At 36.2% G+C, this 18,937-nt stretch overlaps 1 protein-coding gene across 6 annotated transcripts in view; it reads right to left on the bottom strand.

The window, feature by feature from the left end:
- The window catches only part of INPP4B (inositol polyphosphate-4-phosphatase type II B), an 840,917-nt gene that overhangs the window by 705,068 nt on the left and 116,912 nt on the right, over positions 1-18,937 (bottom strand). For 5 of the 6 annotated variants that reach the window (XM_023225976.3, XM_023225977.3, XM_023225975.3 and 2 more), the window contains one exon: positions 16,556-16,618. The gene's annotated coding sequence lies outside the window, so the exon portion shown is untranslated. Of the gene's footprint in view, positions 1-13,979; positions 14,051-16,555; positions 16,619-18,937 lie in introns of all 6 variants that reach the window. The other variant, XM_023225978.3, reaches the window with a different exon arrangement.

Genomic DNA, 18,937 nt, shown 5'->3' with positions numbered 1-18,937 from the left:
AGGAGGAAATAATCATTTCTATTGGCCTATGCAAATTTTCTGATTTTCAAAAAATATATTACTTAATGCCATTTGTTTATTTGACAAATATGTCTTAGCCTCTAGTATATGCCAAGCACTGCTCAAGAAGATCCATTCCAGATCTCAATAGGGATGAAAGCTCTCCAGCACAGTTAACTCCTTCTGCCCTAGGCCGTGGATTTCTATCTCAGAGGTCATAGAGACAGAATAAAATCAAAGTAGGGAAACTTGCCCATATTTTTTGTTGGCAGGATAAATTTATGAGCACAGCCAATGCCTTTAACTATATACTGAGTCTTAATGATATTAGAATGTGTTTGGATTAGCTTTCCTATTGATTTCCAGTTGGTGACTATACATTGAAGGGTAAAAATTTAATATGTAAGAGAGAGATGATGTTTTTGAAAGCTTCATCAAAATGGCCAAGATATGATACTGACAAACATGGTAGAGGATGTGCACAGTGGTTCCAAGAGACAATCTTTTATCCTTGATTGCTACATATGATCATGTTGTTGAAATCATGAGCCAAAACCCTAGAGTGGGTTATAAAATTATTTAATAAAATAAAATATTTTTTAAAAAAGATAAGAGAATGGAAAATATAATAGTATACTTCACATATAAAAAGTAATTTTTATCTCACAAAATATTATTTTCACATATTGAAAGCTACTTTTTTTGTGTCTATCAAACTTCATGAATGAGCAATCTATATCCTCCACCTATACCTCATTACTTCCCAATCTCAATCAGTTGTTTTTGCTTTAGTAACTCCACTAAAACTACTCTTGAAAATGCCACAGATGAACTTCTATTTGTCAAATCTGATGTATCTCCTTCAGATATAATACATTCATAGTTGAATTCTCTGCAGTGGTGTACATTGTTCATATCTTCTTAAAACTTGCACTGCCTTTGCTTTTGTGACAGCACAAATGATTCTCTTCCCATCTCTCTGGTATTTCTCTCTAGTTTTGGTTCCTTGGTGTCTCTCCCTCTCTCTACTCTTTAAATCCTGGCACTTCTGCAGAAGAGAGCATGAGCCTTAGAGAAGCCATATACACTAAAATTGAACTTTATCTCTGCAACATGTCCCTTCCAACACTTCTTTTGGGCCCCATTACTATTGTCTCTTGTCTAGATCTTTCCTTCTGTTGATTCTCAAAAGTGGCTAGAGTGACCTTAGTGAAAGGAAAGTCAGATCAAAGGTTTTGATTCCTTTTATCAAAACCGCTCTTTGACCCTGTGACCTCCTTCCAGTCTTTGCTCAAATAGGATCTTCTCAGAGAGGCCTCCCAGGCCTCCCTATTTAAATATATAACTCCAGCCCCACCACAACATGCTCTGTCCCCCTTTCCAGCTTTACTTTTCTCCATAGTCCCTTTATAGAATACTTTATACTTATTTTTTTACTGCCTGTTTTCTTTAACTGGATCATAAGATTGAGTAGCACAGTAATTTCTGTTTTGTAGACTGCTATATTCCCAGCATCTAGAATCAGTGGCTCATAGAAAGAGATTAATAATATTTATTAAAAAATGAGTGACTATCATCAATCATTTATTATTGTTCTTATCATAGTAGACCTAAGAGTACACATGGCTATGTATATTATTCTATTCAGTTATCTCTCACTAATACAGTTTTAGAAAGGACTCTTTACCATTGCTATGGTCTGAATGTGTCCCCACAAAATTAATATGTTGACTTATTTGCCAATGTAATAGTATTAAGAGGTGGGACCTCTGGAAAGTGATTAAGTCATAAGGACAGAGCCTTTATGGATGAAATTGATGACCTTATATAAGAGGTGTAGGCCGGACACGTGGCTCATGACTATAACCCTAGCACTTTGGAAGGCTGAGGCAGGCAGATCACTTGAGGCCAGGAATTAGAGACCAGCCTGGCCAAAATGGCAAAAAAACCATCTCTACTGAAAAGTCAAAAAATAGCTCATCACGGTGGCACATGACTGTAGTTCCAGTTACTCGAAAGACTGAGGCATGAGAATGGCTTGAATGCAGGAGGCGGAGGTTGCAGTGAGCAGAGATTGTGCCACCGCACTCCAGCCTGTGTGACAGAGTGAGACTCTGTCTCAAAAATAGTAACAATAAATAAATTAAAGAGATCCAAAAGAGATGTTCATCACTTTTGCACCTTCTACCATGTGAGGATGTAACAAGAGAGTGCTAGCCCTCACCAGACACCAAATCTGCTGGTGCCTTGATCTTGGACTTCCCAGCTTCTAGAAGTATTAGAATAAGTTTCTATTGTTTATAAATTAACCAAGCTAAGGCACTTTGTCATAGCAGTAGGGTGACTAAGATAGCCACTAGGCAAAAATAAGAGATGTTTATATGAAATTGACTAAAATTAGTAGCCAGGTCTTAAAAGATGAGGACATCTGAATCCTACCCTTAACTGTGTTCCTGCTGGCTGACCCTATAAAATGCAGATACCTGCACATGAGCTGGGATGAACAGATAATCCAAATGTCCAAGGTATGCTGCCATTGGGTCCTTCTTTTTTATCTACTCCATCACACACAAGATCATTTCTATTGGCCTAAAATGTGTTAAAGATAGTTTAGTTTCCTTCTTTTATTTTCCTAGCAATAGCATATCATTGTATATTGAAAGAAAAAAATTGATAAATTATTGTATCATGAATTCTAGCCAATCGCAAACATACTTGTTTTCTTTTTTATTCACTACTATAGTATTTTAAAGAGATTTTTTTTACCATATAAATGTCAGCTAATCCACTAAGATTTTTCCCCTAATAATAAATAAGTACTTCTCCCAAGCCCTCATTCCTAGGGAGAGGAAAGAAAACAACTTAATTTTCTCTCAACACCCTCACTTTATCCTTATGTAATTTCCACAGAATTACAATAACTCTCTTAGGTTGTACTATTATCTCCATCTTACAGATGAGAAAAATAAGACATTAAAGGGAATAACAAACATGTACAGGGTCCCCATATATCAGGTGGAAGAGCTATGTTTTGACTCTGAGGCCAGTGTTTTGCTGAAGCCTAAGGAAAGGAAAGAAATGGGAATTATGGGACAGAGAAAATATTTTGACAATTGTCAAAACCAATAGGAATCTATAGGAATCTTCAAAGAATCTATAGAAGGAAGAGAATGAAAGTGCAAGATTTTGGGATCAATTTTGAACATCAGTTCAAGATGTCTCTGGGGATACAATTTTGAAGTTCAAAAGTGTAGCCTGGGCTAGAGCTAGAAATACGGAAGTCAAAAGCATTTAGGTAGAATACAGAATCATAGAGGAAGCTAGTAAGTTCACCCAGGAAGAGTCTACTGCATTTGGCAAATGGAAAATCTGCGAAAGAGGAGTTCTATTGGAATGAGAGTATAAGTGAAAGATTGTTGTGGATCGAAGAGTAAATGGTTGGTGAGAAAGCAGAAACAGTAAGACAAGTCTACTCTTCTGAGAAATACTTACTTAAAGAGAAAAGGAAGTTATTGAACATTCTCTGAAAGTCACACAGCGGCACTATTAAATTTTCTTGAACTAATAATCTTCCATTTGATGCCTTCCAAAATCGACCTTTCCAGAAACATAACTCTGAAAGCCTCATGTCCCAAAAAAGGCCTTGCCAGATATGGTTGTCCACCCTTGAGTGTCCCTGGAGCCCCCTGAAACAGCCCTCCTTAGGAAATATGTGCTGGCCTCTTCTACATCCTCAGGGTCTTAAGATCCTGCTCATTTAGGAAAACCAGTCTGTCTAAATAAATGCTAATGTGTTAAAGTGTTACCCTCTCACTGGGTAAACTTTGGGCTTCCCACTTAGGAAACCATGTTTTCTTCTAAAGTAGCATTTTACAATGTGCTTCATTGAAAACTAGATGCAATGAGTATTACATGAAAACATATACTAAAATATAGAAGGCTTTATGGTCCACCAATTTGAGAAAATGCTGGGTTAAACAAAGTGAAACAGGTTTCTTTACAGCAAGATTTCTCAGAGACTAATATTCTAATGTGCATCATAAAATTACGGGAGGGGGATATAAAAGTCAGCATTTTCCAAAATTACCTGATGATAGGACTTTCTTAAAGGTTCATCACATGGGTCATAAAATTAGGACTATGTCTTCCAATAGGAACAATATTAGCAGAGGGTATTTCAGGCAATTTGACAGACTGATTAGAAATCAAACTTGGAGGCACTGTCATAGTAGCAGGCATCACGCCCTCAACCCTGTTCTCTTCTTTTCTCCTTACTTTCTATACTTTCCTCACACGTTGACATAAATTCAGGCACAATCACTTTTAATGAGAATGGACCCTTGCTTGAAAATTGAAGTGTTTGTTTTCCCTTTTGATCAGCTAAAGTCTATGGATTCCATAATAAAAACTGGGATTGCTGCATGTGGTGCTTTTTATTTCACAGACCTGTGGTGACCGACTACAAATGAGATAAAGCTGATGAATAAACTTGTTGATCGTTGATATTATTTCCCTGCTTCTATTTGTTTTTGTTTTTCTCTTTTATAGCTTGCAAGCTCAGTTGTTACACGAAAAATCAATAAACAAGCTTTTAAGGAAACTTACACCCAGGGAGAATAAAGGCCCTTTTTGCCTTGAAGTTACTCTTTTTCTCTTTTAAGGGAGTAATATCCTCTCCACAGCCAGAGTTCACTTTCAAGTCAACAGGAGCCCTGTGTACTCATGAGGACTCTCTGCTGGGAGAACAAGGGCCCCAAATATTTGCAAAATATGTCTGGGTTATCTTCTGGAAATTGAACTGTTCTACACATCAGACTGAACTGATGAATAGAAACTAATTTACTCAAGAAAATAAACAATTGTCCACATGTCCAGTGGCTAGGAAATAAATTAGGTAAATCTACCAAAGGCAGTCTTTTCATGTGAATATAAATGAAACATAACCCTGTTAACTGAAGTAGAGAGTTTCATCTCTGTCCTCTCCCAGAGCTCATACCTGGGTAAGAGTGACCAAATCCTTTTGAGTGCTCTGTTCTAGGTAAAAAGATTTTCATCATTGAATCCTGGTATTTAAGGGATTTAGCCTTGGACCACATGTGCAATTTGCAAATTGGAACAGTATCATCTAATAGAACAGTGAGACGATTAAAATGCTGTATAATTTTGCAATGTCCAGTATGTTGGCCAGTAGTTGCATATAAATATTGAGCACTTGAAATGTGGCTAGTGTAAAGAAATTCCCAATTTTATTTAATTTGAATTTAATTCAAATTCAGATAATCACATGTGCCTAGTGGCTATCAGCTAGCATAGCAGTAGAGAGTAGGAGTAGAATTTGTCAAGTTGGAATACCAGCTTTTTAATAGGGGGCATAGAGTAACATGGGGATCTCCAACCCCATTTTCATCCAAGAATAGTATATCACAAAGCCAATGAAATACAATACTGAATACAAAATGTCTATAACCACCTGGTAAAGCAAAGTGCGTAGAAATAAAGGCACAGGTGAAAGTGGAATGGTAGTACCAGGTAGAGCAGGTCTGACAAGTGTAGCAGAAGAGAGCCCTGGGAAGGAGCTATGGGAGAAGTTAGTGTTGCAGTTAGCTATGACTGCCTAACAAATTATCACAGCATTTAGTAGCTTCAAATACTGACATTTGTTTTGTTCATGAATCTGCATTTTAGACTGGGACCAAGGGGAGATAGTTTTTCTCTGTTTCACTCATTATCACTTGAGCTGTGCCAAGGCTAGGAGCTGAGACCATTTGAAGATTTGTTTATTTACATGGTTGGCAAATGATGCTGGCTATTGGCAGAGACCTTAGCTGGACTGTCAGCTAGAACACCTTACAAATGGTTACTCCATTAGGCCTGGACTTTCTCACAACATGATCGCCAGATTCTAAGGACAGGGGTCCCAAAAAAGAGATAGGCAAGCAGCTTCTATGTCAACTTTATGACTACATTTGGAGATCACATACCATTACTTCTCCAGTGCTTATCAGAGCAGACACAAACCCACTCAGGTTCAAGGGAGGGGAAAATAGTTCTCACCTCTTGATGGAGATGCCAATGAGGTTCTGGAAGAACATGTGAGACTAGAGACATTGCTGTGTCCATTTTTGCAAACTAATCCATTGTCATTAATTAAAATTGTTTCAGACTCAAATAAAATAATCTTAGTCAAACCTATTTAATAACATACACATACATATTCTATAAAAATTCGCAAGTTACAGACTTCAAGTACGGCTAGATTCAGTGACCCAAATGATACTATTGCATCTTTCTAATACTTGCTCATTCATTCCGTATCTTGGCTCTTTCTTATCTCTCATTATATTCCCCAAATGGCAGAACAAAAAATGACTGGCTGCCATAAGTCAACATCCTGACAATTTTGATCCTAAAAGAAGAATCTTTCTCTCTTAAATAGCATTTCTCATGTTATGGCTATGAATAATTGTGCTCAGGACACATGCCCCATCCTTGTAGAATCACTGGTCCTGAAAAGTAAAGTTTCCTAATAGACCAGGTAGAGGTCCCAAGTCTACCTTAGCAGCAAGTATTTAAAACTCATTTTATTTAAGTTTTTTCATATGTAGAATGGATTTCTGGCATATTCATTGTAAAACAACCTCACTTCTCCCACCTCTTCTATCCAACCAATTGTAATGGTCAGTAGCATGCAGTAATTTGTGTCAGTTCTGAACCTTGGGCCTCAAGAGTTCTTTCACATTTCTGCCTTCTCTTTCTTAGAACCCTGCTACCAACATGAGGATAAGGTATCAAGTGATAGATTAACATAAGTGAAACTTCTAATTCAGTTTCTTACACATAACAGCAGGATAAATGGTTACTATGATCAATCTTATTATTTCTGTTTTCTAGTTTTATCTTCATAATAACCCTAGGTATGACCATGGCAAGTACTATTTGTCCTTTTTATTGATGAGGAAATGAATATACCAAGTGGTTAAAATGTATAGATTACCAAACGCAAAAGTACTGATAGGGTGGGCTGTTAGACCTTGAAATACAGGCTAATGAGATTAGTGGCTGCATGAAGGACAGTAAATTTTGGCACTAAATTTTATGAGGATGAATTTTGAAACTGACTTGATGGAATTCATAGTGGCTAATACACATTAACTACTTACTATGTGCCAGTAACTATTTTAAGTTTCTATTAATATCCTCACTTAAGTAACTAAATTATGTAAGTATCTTCTTTCCCAGTTTTTTAGAAGAAGGCAATAGGAGACACAGAGCTTAAATAGCTTGCTTCAGCCAGGCAGCAATGAGCTAAGAAGTTACCAGTCTGTGATTTGAAACCAAACTATCTGGCTTCCAAAATGTCCATCAATGGTAGACTGGATTAAGAAAATGTGGCACATATACACCAAGGAATACTATGCAGCCATAAAAACGGATGAGTTCATGTCCTTTGCAGGAACATGGATGAAGCTGGAAACCATCATTCTGAGCAAACTATCACAAGGACAGAAAACCAAACACTGCATGTGCTCACTCATAGGTGGGAATTGAACAATGAGATCACTTGGACACAGGGTGGGGAACATCACACACCAGGGCCTGTCATGGGGTGGGGGACTGGGGGAGGGATGGCATTAGGAGAAATACCTAATGTAAATAATGAGTTAATGGTTGCAGCAAACCAACATGGCACATGTATACATATGTAACAACCTGTACGTTGTGCACATGTACTCTAGAACTTAAATAATAATAATAAAAAAAAAAGCAAAACAAACAAATAAAAAAAGAGAATTGCCCTTTGCACACTCTGTTGTCTCTGAAATGAAGAATAAGACGTTAGGAAAGGGGAGAAAAGAGTCAAATTCTAGGTGGAAAGAATGGTAAATGCAAACCATCAAGGTAGAAACAAGTAAGTCACACACATATGAGATCAACCAGGCTGTATAGCTACAAGGCAACATCTGGGTGAGGAATCGACTGGAAATGAGGTTGAGAAAATTTAGAATGCAGCAGTGGAAAAGTGGTCTTTGAATGTCAGACTGAGGTGTTTGAATTTATGAAATAGCTCAAAGGAAACTTCATTCTCTCTGTTTTAACTTAATCCACATAAATGTGCAAGCAAATGAACATGTTGAGAAGAAATGCACTGATACATGCAGAAATGGAAGTTAGCTTTTAAAGTGTAGTTAAAACAGTTTGTTTAAAATTGGCACGCTCTCTATTCAAAATATCTCATGAGCAGTTGTCATTTAACTATAAATTATGAAGAAAGTGGCAGACTGAAGACAGATGCCCCAGTCAGATCTTATTCCTCGCCCCTTCTAGAAAGTTAAGTATGGGAAACATAGGCTGGACTATTCTAGATCAAGCAAACTTGTGCTTCCGTATCAGACTCTATGATAAGAGTGTCTTAACTGCACATCAAGCTAGTGCTGTGCCTTCCATTCCTTAATAGCACTTTGTCATGGCACAGGGAATCAGAGCCATGAGCAAGCGCTATTCATGAATGAAAGGCACAGCACTAGCTTGATGTTCACGCCAAGCAACTGCAGCATGATTTCAAACGTCTGCCTCATCACCTGTAAACATAATTAAAGAATAACAATCACAGTCTTGGGGAAAATCCTGATAAGTCCTTTTTACTGGTAGTTCTAAAATACAGATACAAAACTCAGTAAGATTTAAGAAACTCAGTGTTAATCTTATGAAGTTAAACCAATAATCCTCAAATATAACAACTTCAGTATGAAAGTACGTACTCCCTTAGCCTATGCACTCGCTCAGTTAGCCCGACCTCACTATACCAACTAAAATAATTTTAAAAAATCTTAAACATGATAAAGATATAACATTTACATTAATATTTTCCTTGGTACAATGTGCTTCAGGAAAGCAAATGTTTTTATAATTATCTTTACATCTTGAATGGATTTAAAGTGGATTTTTTTCCAAGGGAGAGAAATGGGAACAACTCTTCCTTTCTCTTTATCACTTACAAATCTGCTTCACACTTGGTTGACTCACGCCCAATCACCTATGACTGATTTCTAACTCATGCCTAAGATCCAACAAATTAGACTGAATCCTCCTGCTAATGTAAACCTAACCTTATAAAAAATTAATGGCATTATGTAAAATAACATTATCAGTATCTATTGAACATTGGCCAATACTACAATTTTCTTATTTTTTATTTTTTGAGACAGGGTCTTACTTTGCCACCCAGGCTGGAGCGAGTGGTGTGATCACGGCTCACTGCCGCCTTGATGACTCAGGGGTTAGATGATCCTCCCACCTCAGCCTCCTGAGTAGCTAGGACTACAGGTGCCCTTCACATGCCCAGCTAATTTTTGTATTCTTAGTAAAAATGGGGTTTTGCAATGCTGCCCAGGCTGGTCTCAAACCCCTGGCTTCAAGTGATCTGCACACCTCGGTCTCCCAAAGTGCTGGGATTACAGGTATGAGCCATTGCACCCAGCCTACAATTTTCTTATTAATTTGTGAAAAAAATGAGACACTTTTACTCCTTCTTAAGGACTAAAAAATTATATGTACTATAATTCAAGGAAAATATCATTTTTTCTTATTTCTAGATTATGTTGTCAACTCATGAGCAAACATTCATAATAATCTATGGCATCTATCCAAAAGTTGAATACCTTGTAACAACTGAACAGAGATCCATGAAAGTTTAGAAATTATTAAGGAAAAAAATTAAAGATAGAATTTACTAAGTAAAAAAGGCACAGATGTAGATGCTGAAAAATTAATACCACACAATCTTCTGATGGGCTACAGCACCAAACACTTTTACAAAACCAGGATGAAACAAACCCAAAGCACAAATACTCATCCAATGACAGCATAAATGAATCATAAAGCATCGAAGCAGAAGTTTAGAGCTCTGGCATCAGGTACAATTCCTGACAAATTACTCAAGGTTACCCATAATTCTTCATTGCCATCTCAATGATACAGAGAATACTGGAAATAAAAATAACTTGTTACATGTGAACAGAAACTGGTTTAGAAAATAATTCTAAAATATTTTATGCCTGCAATCCTACTCTTTGTATGACAAAAAAAAAAAAAAAAAAAAAGTTCTTAAACTTTCAGCTTAAGTACCCACTATTCCCAGGTAAGATGTTCTAATGAAGTACCATTTTTTATTGTTAACAAACTAGGGTCATGGGAACCCCAGGAGGTTGCTACTGACATCTAGTGGTATACTTTTTAAAACATCAAATTCATTAAAATATAGAGAGCTATGCCTCATTATCCAGTGGAATATGGTTCCAGGATTCCTCTTTCCCAATGTACCAGAATACGTGGATGTTCAAGTCCCTTATATAAAATGGCATAGCCTTTGCATATAACCTACGCACATCCTCCCAGACACGTCATATCATCTCTAGACTATAATACCTACTACAGTGTAAATGCTATGTAAATAGTTGTTACACTGCATTGTCTTTTAATTTGGATTATTTTTTATTGTCTGTTTTCCAAATATTTTTGATTCCCAGTTGGTTGAATCTGTGGATGTGGAAACCATGAATATGAATGACCAACTGCAATGTGTGTGTGTGTGCGTGTGTGTGTGTGTATAATCTCTCTCTCTCTCTATGTATATATATATATATACACACACACACATACACACATACAGTTTTCTTATTTTTACTTTTTGAGACAAGGTCTCACTTTGTCACCCAGGCTAGAGTGCATCTCTTGTGTGTGTGTGTGTATGATTTTCAGCATCATATATATATATATATATATACACATAGAGAGAGAGAGAAGAACAAACATACATTTATATTCATTTGTGTACTTGCAAAATCTAGTGGACATGTTACCAATTATTTGTAGCCCAGATCACTTTGCCTTCAATGATGTGATTCTCCTTCCAAGGTAATCTTAGTGCTGCAAAACCAGAAATAAAAATGAACAGATCTGCTAAAGCCTTAAAGGAACCAATTTCCTCAAAGACTTTAGTCCTTTACTGGGAATTGCCAATTCTCTGAGAGTCCCAAAGGCTTCTCCCCAACCCCAATAGGCCTAATTTCTTTTCAGCTTTCCAAATAACCATGACTCTACTCCATTTCCATACCTGGCATTTAAGTACTTTTAGGATCTTAACCAAGAGAGACTCCACTATAGAGCAGAGTATATGCTCTTGAACAAAAAATGCCTTTGTTGGGTAGGGCAGGTTAGATTTTTCTGGAATGATGTATAGAGTAGCACAAAGCCAGTAAGTGATAGAATGAGGCCATCTCCCTTTGGTGAAGAGAATGTGTTCCTACAGTAGTGTTATAAATTAGTTGATTTGAATTTAGATTTTATTCTTATTAAAAATATGTCATAAGACCAGGAGCTGTGGCTCACGCCTGTAATCCCAGCACTTTGGGAGGCTGAGGTGGGCAGATCACGAGGTCCGGAGATCGAGATCATCCTGGCTAACACGGTGAAACCCTGTCTCTACTAAAAATACAAAAATTAGCCAGGTGTGGTGGCACACACCTGTAGTCCCAGCTACTCGGGAGGCTGAGGCAGGAGAATCTCTTGAAACTAGGAGACAGAGGTTGCAGTGAGCCTAGATCATGCCGCTAAACTCCAGCCCGGGTAACAGAGAGAGATTCTGACCCCAAAAAAAAAAAAAAAAAAAAAAAAAAACTGGGTATATACCCAAAGGATTATAAATTATGCTACTACAAAGACACATGCACACGTATGTTTATTGCAGCACTATTCACAATAGGAAAGACTTGGAATCAACCCAAATGTCCATCAGTGACAGACTGGATTAAGAAAATGTGGCACATATACACCATGGAATACTATGCAGCCATAAAAAAGGATGAGTTTGCGTCCTTTGTAGGGACATGGATGCAGCTGGAAACCATCATTCTTAGCAAACTATCACAAGAAGAGAAAACCAAACACCGCATGTTCTCACTCATAGGTGGGAACTGAACAATGAGCTCACTTGGACTTGGGAAGGGGAACATCACACACTGGGGCCTATCATGGGGAGGGGGGAGGGGGGAGGGATTGCATTGGGGAGTTATACCTGATATAAATGATGAATTGATGGGTGCTGAAGAGTTGATGGGTGCAGCACACCAACATGGCACATGTATACATATGTAACAAACCTGCACGTTATGCACATGTACCCTAGAACTTAAAGTATAATAAAAAAAAAAAAGTCATAAAAGCTGAGTAGATTCTCCAGGTAGTCCTAATTAATACAAAACATAGCAAAATTATAACTTTCTTATTACAAAGAGATCTTTTAGTCATTTAAATATACCTTCAATGGAAATCCTGGAGATTCAAGGAGCTCATTCACTCAAATTTTGTCTGCTTTACTCGTAAGGAAAAGTAAACGTGGTAGGCAGAAAGATCATTTTTACAATTATATTGAAGAAAAAAAATCCATGTCTGTGCATGCACTTTTATATATGATGATATCAAATTGTATATATATATATACACACACACACACACATATACACACAAGAATATACCAAAACATGGAAATCAATGACAGTATGACAGATACCACAACTAAGTGTGAGTGAATGCAGTGTAGGCTGGCTAAGGGAGAAAGATAGTTGTAATATAACAAAGGTCTCAGAAAGCATCTTAAAAAAAAGTTTTAAAATTATATAGTTTTTGGAATAAAGAAGAAAGCAGACTAGACATTCAAAGTAGAGCTTTAAACCTAAGCAAAGGCAAGAATGTTTGGAGTATGTGGTGTTAAGAGAGACATAAATAGGGTAAGAAACATAGCTGAGGAATTTATGGAAGAACTTGAATAGTAACAGGAGCTGATTCTAGACAATGCTATGGTTTATAGCTCTGAGAGTTTCAAAACGATAAAATATTGCACAGAAACTAATACCCAGAAGAGTTAAGAAGACCAAGAACTTTTTGCAAATGAAAAAAATCATAAAAACCACAAAAGCCAAATTCTTAAAAACTACCATAATAGCTTTTCATGAAATTTTTCTTCAATAATTACTTTTTAATCATTTCTCCATAAGAATATTCAATGATTTATTCTCTGATTGCAGTTTCAATACTCATTGAGAGCATACTGTACGCGATGTTATAACTACATTTTTGTAAAGCATTGTATAGTATATATCGGACATAGAACCTAATTTCAGCATTCTGAGATTTACATGTATTTTTCATCACTAACCCTAAACTATTTCTAACTCCCATTTAAATGCATGGTCATTAACTTATTAATCAACATGCAAGTTACAATGCTGTACTTTCATTTATTATTATTATAGTAGGTATGCGATAAATAATAGAAAATATAATCTGTAATAAAGTCTTAAAATATCACAAGATTTTTATCCTTTTAAATCTCAACATGTATCATGTCTATATCATTTTCTACATCAAATAATGAACCAAAATAAAATCAATCTGTAAACAATGTATTTACAACTTATTTCTTACTGTCCTTGAACATAAGTAACCCCATACAGTAGCCTTATAACCCAGTTTCTGTTCAATTTTCAAAATTGTGTTTACAGTAAGCCTAAATATAGTAAACCTATAGTACCTAAAAGAATTGCTGAATTCTTAATATGCTATTTCAATCTCCTCCAGAAAAAATTCAATATATGTGAGAATAAAATTTAATATTCCTGTATAATAAAAATATAATTACAGTCATGAAATTTCCTTAATTGAAATTTGATCTATTTCCAGGACATGTAAACCTACGTAAAAATTGAACAGAATCACAGTCTCTATTTTTACACATAATCCAACCACGGTATACCTACCAAGTATATTGAAAGATATTTTAACCTCATTGATGTTGCCTCTGTCTTTGGATGACAAAATTAAGAATATTGTAACTATAACTCATAACCAATAACTTCACATTAAAACACTTCATGAAAAGTTGTTTAAATGCCCTTTTGAAAAGAGTCAAATGTAGAACTCACAGGTATCTGCACACATAAAAGTGTCCGTTAATCCAACAGATTGCATGCTGAGCCCATTGCCACAATTAATCCTACACAAAATGAATGTGTTAGTCATCATGTATAACTAAGAAAAGCTGAATGGTTCCATTTGTTTAAAAATAACACCTTCACTAGTATGTCTTAAATTTTTCACTATTTAAACACTGATATTTAAATGCACATATTCCATCTGAGATAATAGGCAGAATGTTAACATGTTAGCATGTATTGTCTTATTAATAGGAATTTTACGAGATCGCAAACACCCCCAGTTCAACAAATCTGTAGGACCAGCCCAGAAAGATAATGACATGAACGTCATTTCTCCTGGCCATAGTTCTCCCATTCCCAGCTACTCCTCCATATTTCACTTCCACCCTCCACAACAAAATACATATCTTGGATCATAATCACCTTGGGAGTTGTATCATGCCAAAGCTCTTGGATTTTGGCAATACACCGAATGATTTCTTTATTTTCAAAATGAAAAACAAACAAACAAACAAAAAACGAATTTTGTTATTCTGGGTACACTGATGCTGAAAATTCTATCCCGCAAATGGGAATTACTTTCCCTCACCCCAAGTCTTCCTTTGTTACATTCACTTCAAACTAAGGTTATACACAGCTTAAATAAATAAAATAAAAGCCTAAAAATGAGTATATTAGTATATACATACTTCTGAGAAAAGAAAAACTCACATAAATGCAACCTGGAGAGTCTGTGCTCCCTGCATGCCTTATTTATATTCTAAAGCACATGTATCCCTGACCTTTCCAATGAGCTTCATGTCATTCAGGATATTTTTCTTTCTCTCTTTACTGTACCATATTCCATTGAGTCCTCTTCAACAAGCACTTTTCTATCATTTATCTCCATATGCCTACATTACACAGCTCAGCTTCAACCTCTTCTACATATTGTATTTGTTCTCTTTCTAATATCCCTATTAGCAGAGTCAAAGTTAATAGTTCTATGTAAAAGACAACCCTCAATTAACTTCATTAACCATTTAAGAATATTTTAATTTGAATTAACATTTCAGTATAGATAAAACTTGGATAGGGTGACTACCCTTAGGAAAAGAAGCTATTTTCTCAAGGAGTTTTACACCTGTTTTGAAGAATTAACTAGAAGCCAGAAATATGTAGAAATATATCACATTTGTAATTCAAATTTAACAATTTATTTTTGCTCAACTGCAAATCAAAGTTTAGAAATAAGTTTTCTGCCGATGTCCATAAAATTTAAATGCCACCTTTATTTCAGTACTCATTTGCTTTTAGAAATTCAGAAACTTGTCAAAAATAAAACCCAGTCAATTCTAATTAATATAAAAATATATAATACAATTCATTAATATATATGTTCATGAACATACAGTGTCATCACATCTTCATAGCTATATAAGTAGACAGGACTCAATGGATGTCTCAGTTTCCTTCAAAATTCTAAACTGTCTGAAACTTTTCTGCAAAAATCTCTTTTGAGATAGCAGTTTTATTCATAAAACATACACACATTGTTTATCTGCTGCTATACTCATAGTTTGTATACATGCGTATGCCATTAGAATATTTGCAGGAGTTTTCATATTCTTAGAACAACATATGTAAATAAATCACATAGCGATTTGAAAATTTAGCAACTAAATATGTAATCTGTTAAGCATAATCAGGCATGCTATTCAACAACTGTATGATATAATTCAATATTTCCAAAGAAAATATGTATTTTGTATGAGGATGTCTTCATAAAGCTTGATGACTTTTTTAGAAATTCATATTGAAATTTTTTTGTATATTCAAAAAAATACATAAAGTCATCTAATGCCAAATAAAGGCACAAAGAATCTTATCATTGTACCCTAACAAGGGTCTAATGCTATTATCACCTATCATTTGTAAATATGATAAACCAATTGGAGTTATTTCCAAAGAGACTGCAATCTTATAGTCAAGATCCTTTTTATATATTAACATAAACTTCAAAATGGTATCAGAGGCCGGACGCGGTGGCTCAAGCCTGTAATCCCAGCACTTTGGGAGGCCGAGACGGGTGGATCACAAGGTCAGGAGATAGAGACCATCCTGGCTAACACGGTGAAACCCCGTCTCTACTAAAAAATACAAAAAAAAAAAAAAAAAACTAGCCGGGCGAGGTGGCGGGCGCCTGTAGTCCCAGCTACTCAGGAGGCTGAGGCAGGAGAATGGCGTGAACCCGGGAGGCGGAGCTTGCAGTGAGCTGAGATCCGGCCACTGCACTCCAGCCTGGGCGACAGAGCGAGACCCCATCTCAAAAAAAAAAAAAAATGGTATCAGAAAATTAACCATTACCCACAATGTTTTGAAAAGCTATTACATATCTAAAAATGTACTGTTCACTTTATCAATCTGATGATCATCGTAAGGCCTTCCATTGGCTTTTCAGATAATAATTTACTTTTTTGATGGATAATTCAATATCTAAAACCAGTAATCAAGGATAGCCAACTAGTTTCATGTATCAGAGTTATACAGACTGAAAAAAAATATCAATTCAAAATTAGCATTACCTTTGTCTAATTTTTCATAAAAGACAGAAGATCTCTTGCCAGGTAACACCATTTCTTTGTGTTCTATGGGAAAAGAGAAAGAAGATTAATAAAAACAACCTTTCTTTTTTCCTCTTTAAATGCTTCTTAAAGAAGATTAATTAGTAATAAAGGTCAGAGAAGAAAATAATTTAACAAAATATTCAGCTCCATTCAGCAGCTGCCTCAGGAAACACTTGCTTTAAATGCCAAATTACTTCCCCAAATGTCCTTTCTCCCTTGCAGCTGAGAACATGGTTGACTGCAGCAGATACTCAGCCCTGTTTTTTTTACTTCTCTTTCTTCTCTCACATGTGAACAAGACTGGCACTCGAGCAAGAAAGGGCACTAGCTTCGATCATTTCAAAAGACAAGATGTAAGCCGTGTCAGGACAGAACATTTACTTGGAATACAAAGGTGTGAAATGAAATTTACAATTATCTAAACTGACTTTCTTTCCACTACTAGTGAGCATGGGTTTTAAAATATTCATGCAAGTTTTGGTCTTTCCACAAAGTAATAAAACGAGATATTGTGGGATAACTAAATAATTGCAGATTTCCTTCTTTATGAGATGTAATTTCAGAGCTTTTCTATGCTGCAACGAGGAGGAAAGTACTTTATCGAAGTCAAAAGTTATGAAAATATATCTTATTCCCTCCCTTAACGTGTAACAATCTTGAGGAGTATCCCATAAAAGATTTTACTGCATCATTATCTAAATGTTCACATTGGAGGATACAAAATTCAAGCCTGAGCAATAGCTTTCCAGAAAGGACTGTCGCATAGATAGGTAAGAATTTTAAATTCACCCCTTAAGAAAGTTATTTGGCTAAAGAGAAGATGCTAACAGTTTAAAACAACATTGATTAATTGACTAAAGCAGTCATAAGAATAGTGATATAACTGCAATCACTTCATCTTACCAATTGTGTGATTTTGGACAAATAAATTCTGTAAGTTTTCATTTTTCATCTGTAATACGGGAATGATATTTTTTCCTATCCCCCATGGAGTTGATAATTGAGATAAAAACACGTGAAGAACACAGCATAGTACCAAGCTAAGCATTAGCTAATATAATATCATTATTATTTCTATTATTATCACTGTTCTTTAAATAACAACAACAAAGAAAGCTTACTATTCCATTGAGAATCACTACCCCACACAATAAAATGATTGAATCATATCATACTGGACATTACCTATTTTGCCGATTTATTAATTAGACTCTGTGATGATGAAGGAAGAGAGTCCTTCTGGGTCTTTCAGGCAGGTGGGTGAAAAAGACTGAATAGCAGTATTTCAAGATTAGTAAGCTGTCAGCTGCTCGACTGCAGTGGTTCCCCTTGATTTTGCTGAGAACTTTAGCTTGAAGAAGGCCTTCAAGAAATTGTGATATACTTCAAGACTCACTTGAAGCAACTGGCCCTTAACTATTCTTATGAACACTTGATCCAATTCAGAAAACTCCTGGTGAGCCCCTACTGCAAGCCAATGCCTGTGACAGACTGAAGAAACCACAGCAAACAAAAAGAGACTTAAGAAAAGCACACTTTAGTAGAGGAAACACATCTGTGGACAATTATTTCAAGTAATTGGTGAAAATATCACCATTAGACAATACACAGAGTTTGAAGGGCAGGAAGTATTAAAAGAATATTCTGGAGTCGGAAAAGGATTTAAGAGATATTCTTAAAAACTAAGTCAGGACCGGGTGCAGTGGCTCACCTCTGTAATCCCAGCACTTTGGAAGGCCAAGGTAGGAGGATTGCTTGAGCCCAGGAGTTCAAGACCAGCCTGGGCAACATGGCAAGACCTTGTCTCTACAAAAACAAAAATTAGTCAGGTTTGGTGGCACATACCTGTAGTCCTAGCTATTCGAAAAGCTGAGATGGGAAGATCACTTGAGACCAGGAGACAGAGGCTACAGTGAACTGAGATTATAGCACTGCAGTCCAGCCTAGGCAACAGGAAGAGTCCCTGTCCCCCATCCCCACAAAAAAATCAGTCAGAATAGCTGAACTGGTACACATGGCTGACAATCAGCACTGTTTGGTCTAAGAAAATTTCACAAAAGAGAACTCTGAAGTACTAAGGCATAACAGACAGGTAAGCAGGTATGTCTTTCCAGGAAGATGGGGCAATGTATACAAAAACTGGAAGCATTAAAAAAAAAACTGCAGTCCAGATTAACGTAAGGTCCACTCACAGTGTCTATCAGGAGTCTTCTAAATTTCTTGTTAAAATGCTCAGAGGATGTCAAAGAAGAGAAACATTAGTAACAGCACTGGGAGGAAAATGGACAAAATATAAAGTGGCATTTCTAATAGCTGAGCCCCGATTGGGCTTAACTAAGA

This window comes from Piliocolobus tephrosceles, chromosome 3, assembly GCF_002776525.5.
Source record: "Piliocolobus tephrosceles isolate RC106 chromosome 3, ASM277652v3, whole genome shotgun sequence".
Classification (NCBI taxonomy): Eukaryota; Metazoa; Chordata; class Mammalia; order Primates; family Cercopithecidae; genus Piliocolobus; species Piliocolobus tephrosceles.
Note: the sequence above shows the minus strand (reverse complement) of the source record. Positions and strands in the feature narration are given on the sequence as shown.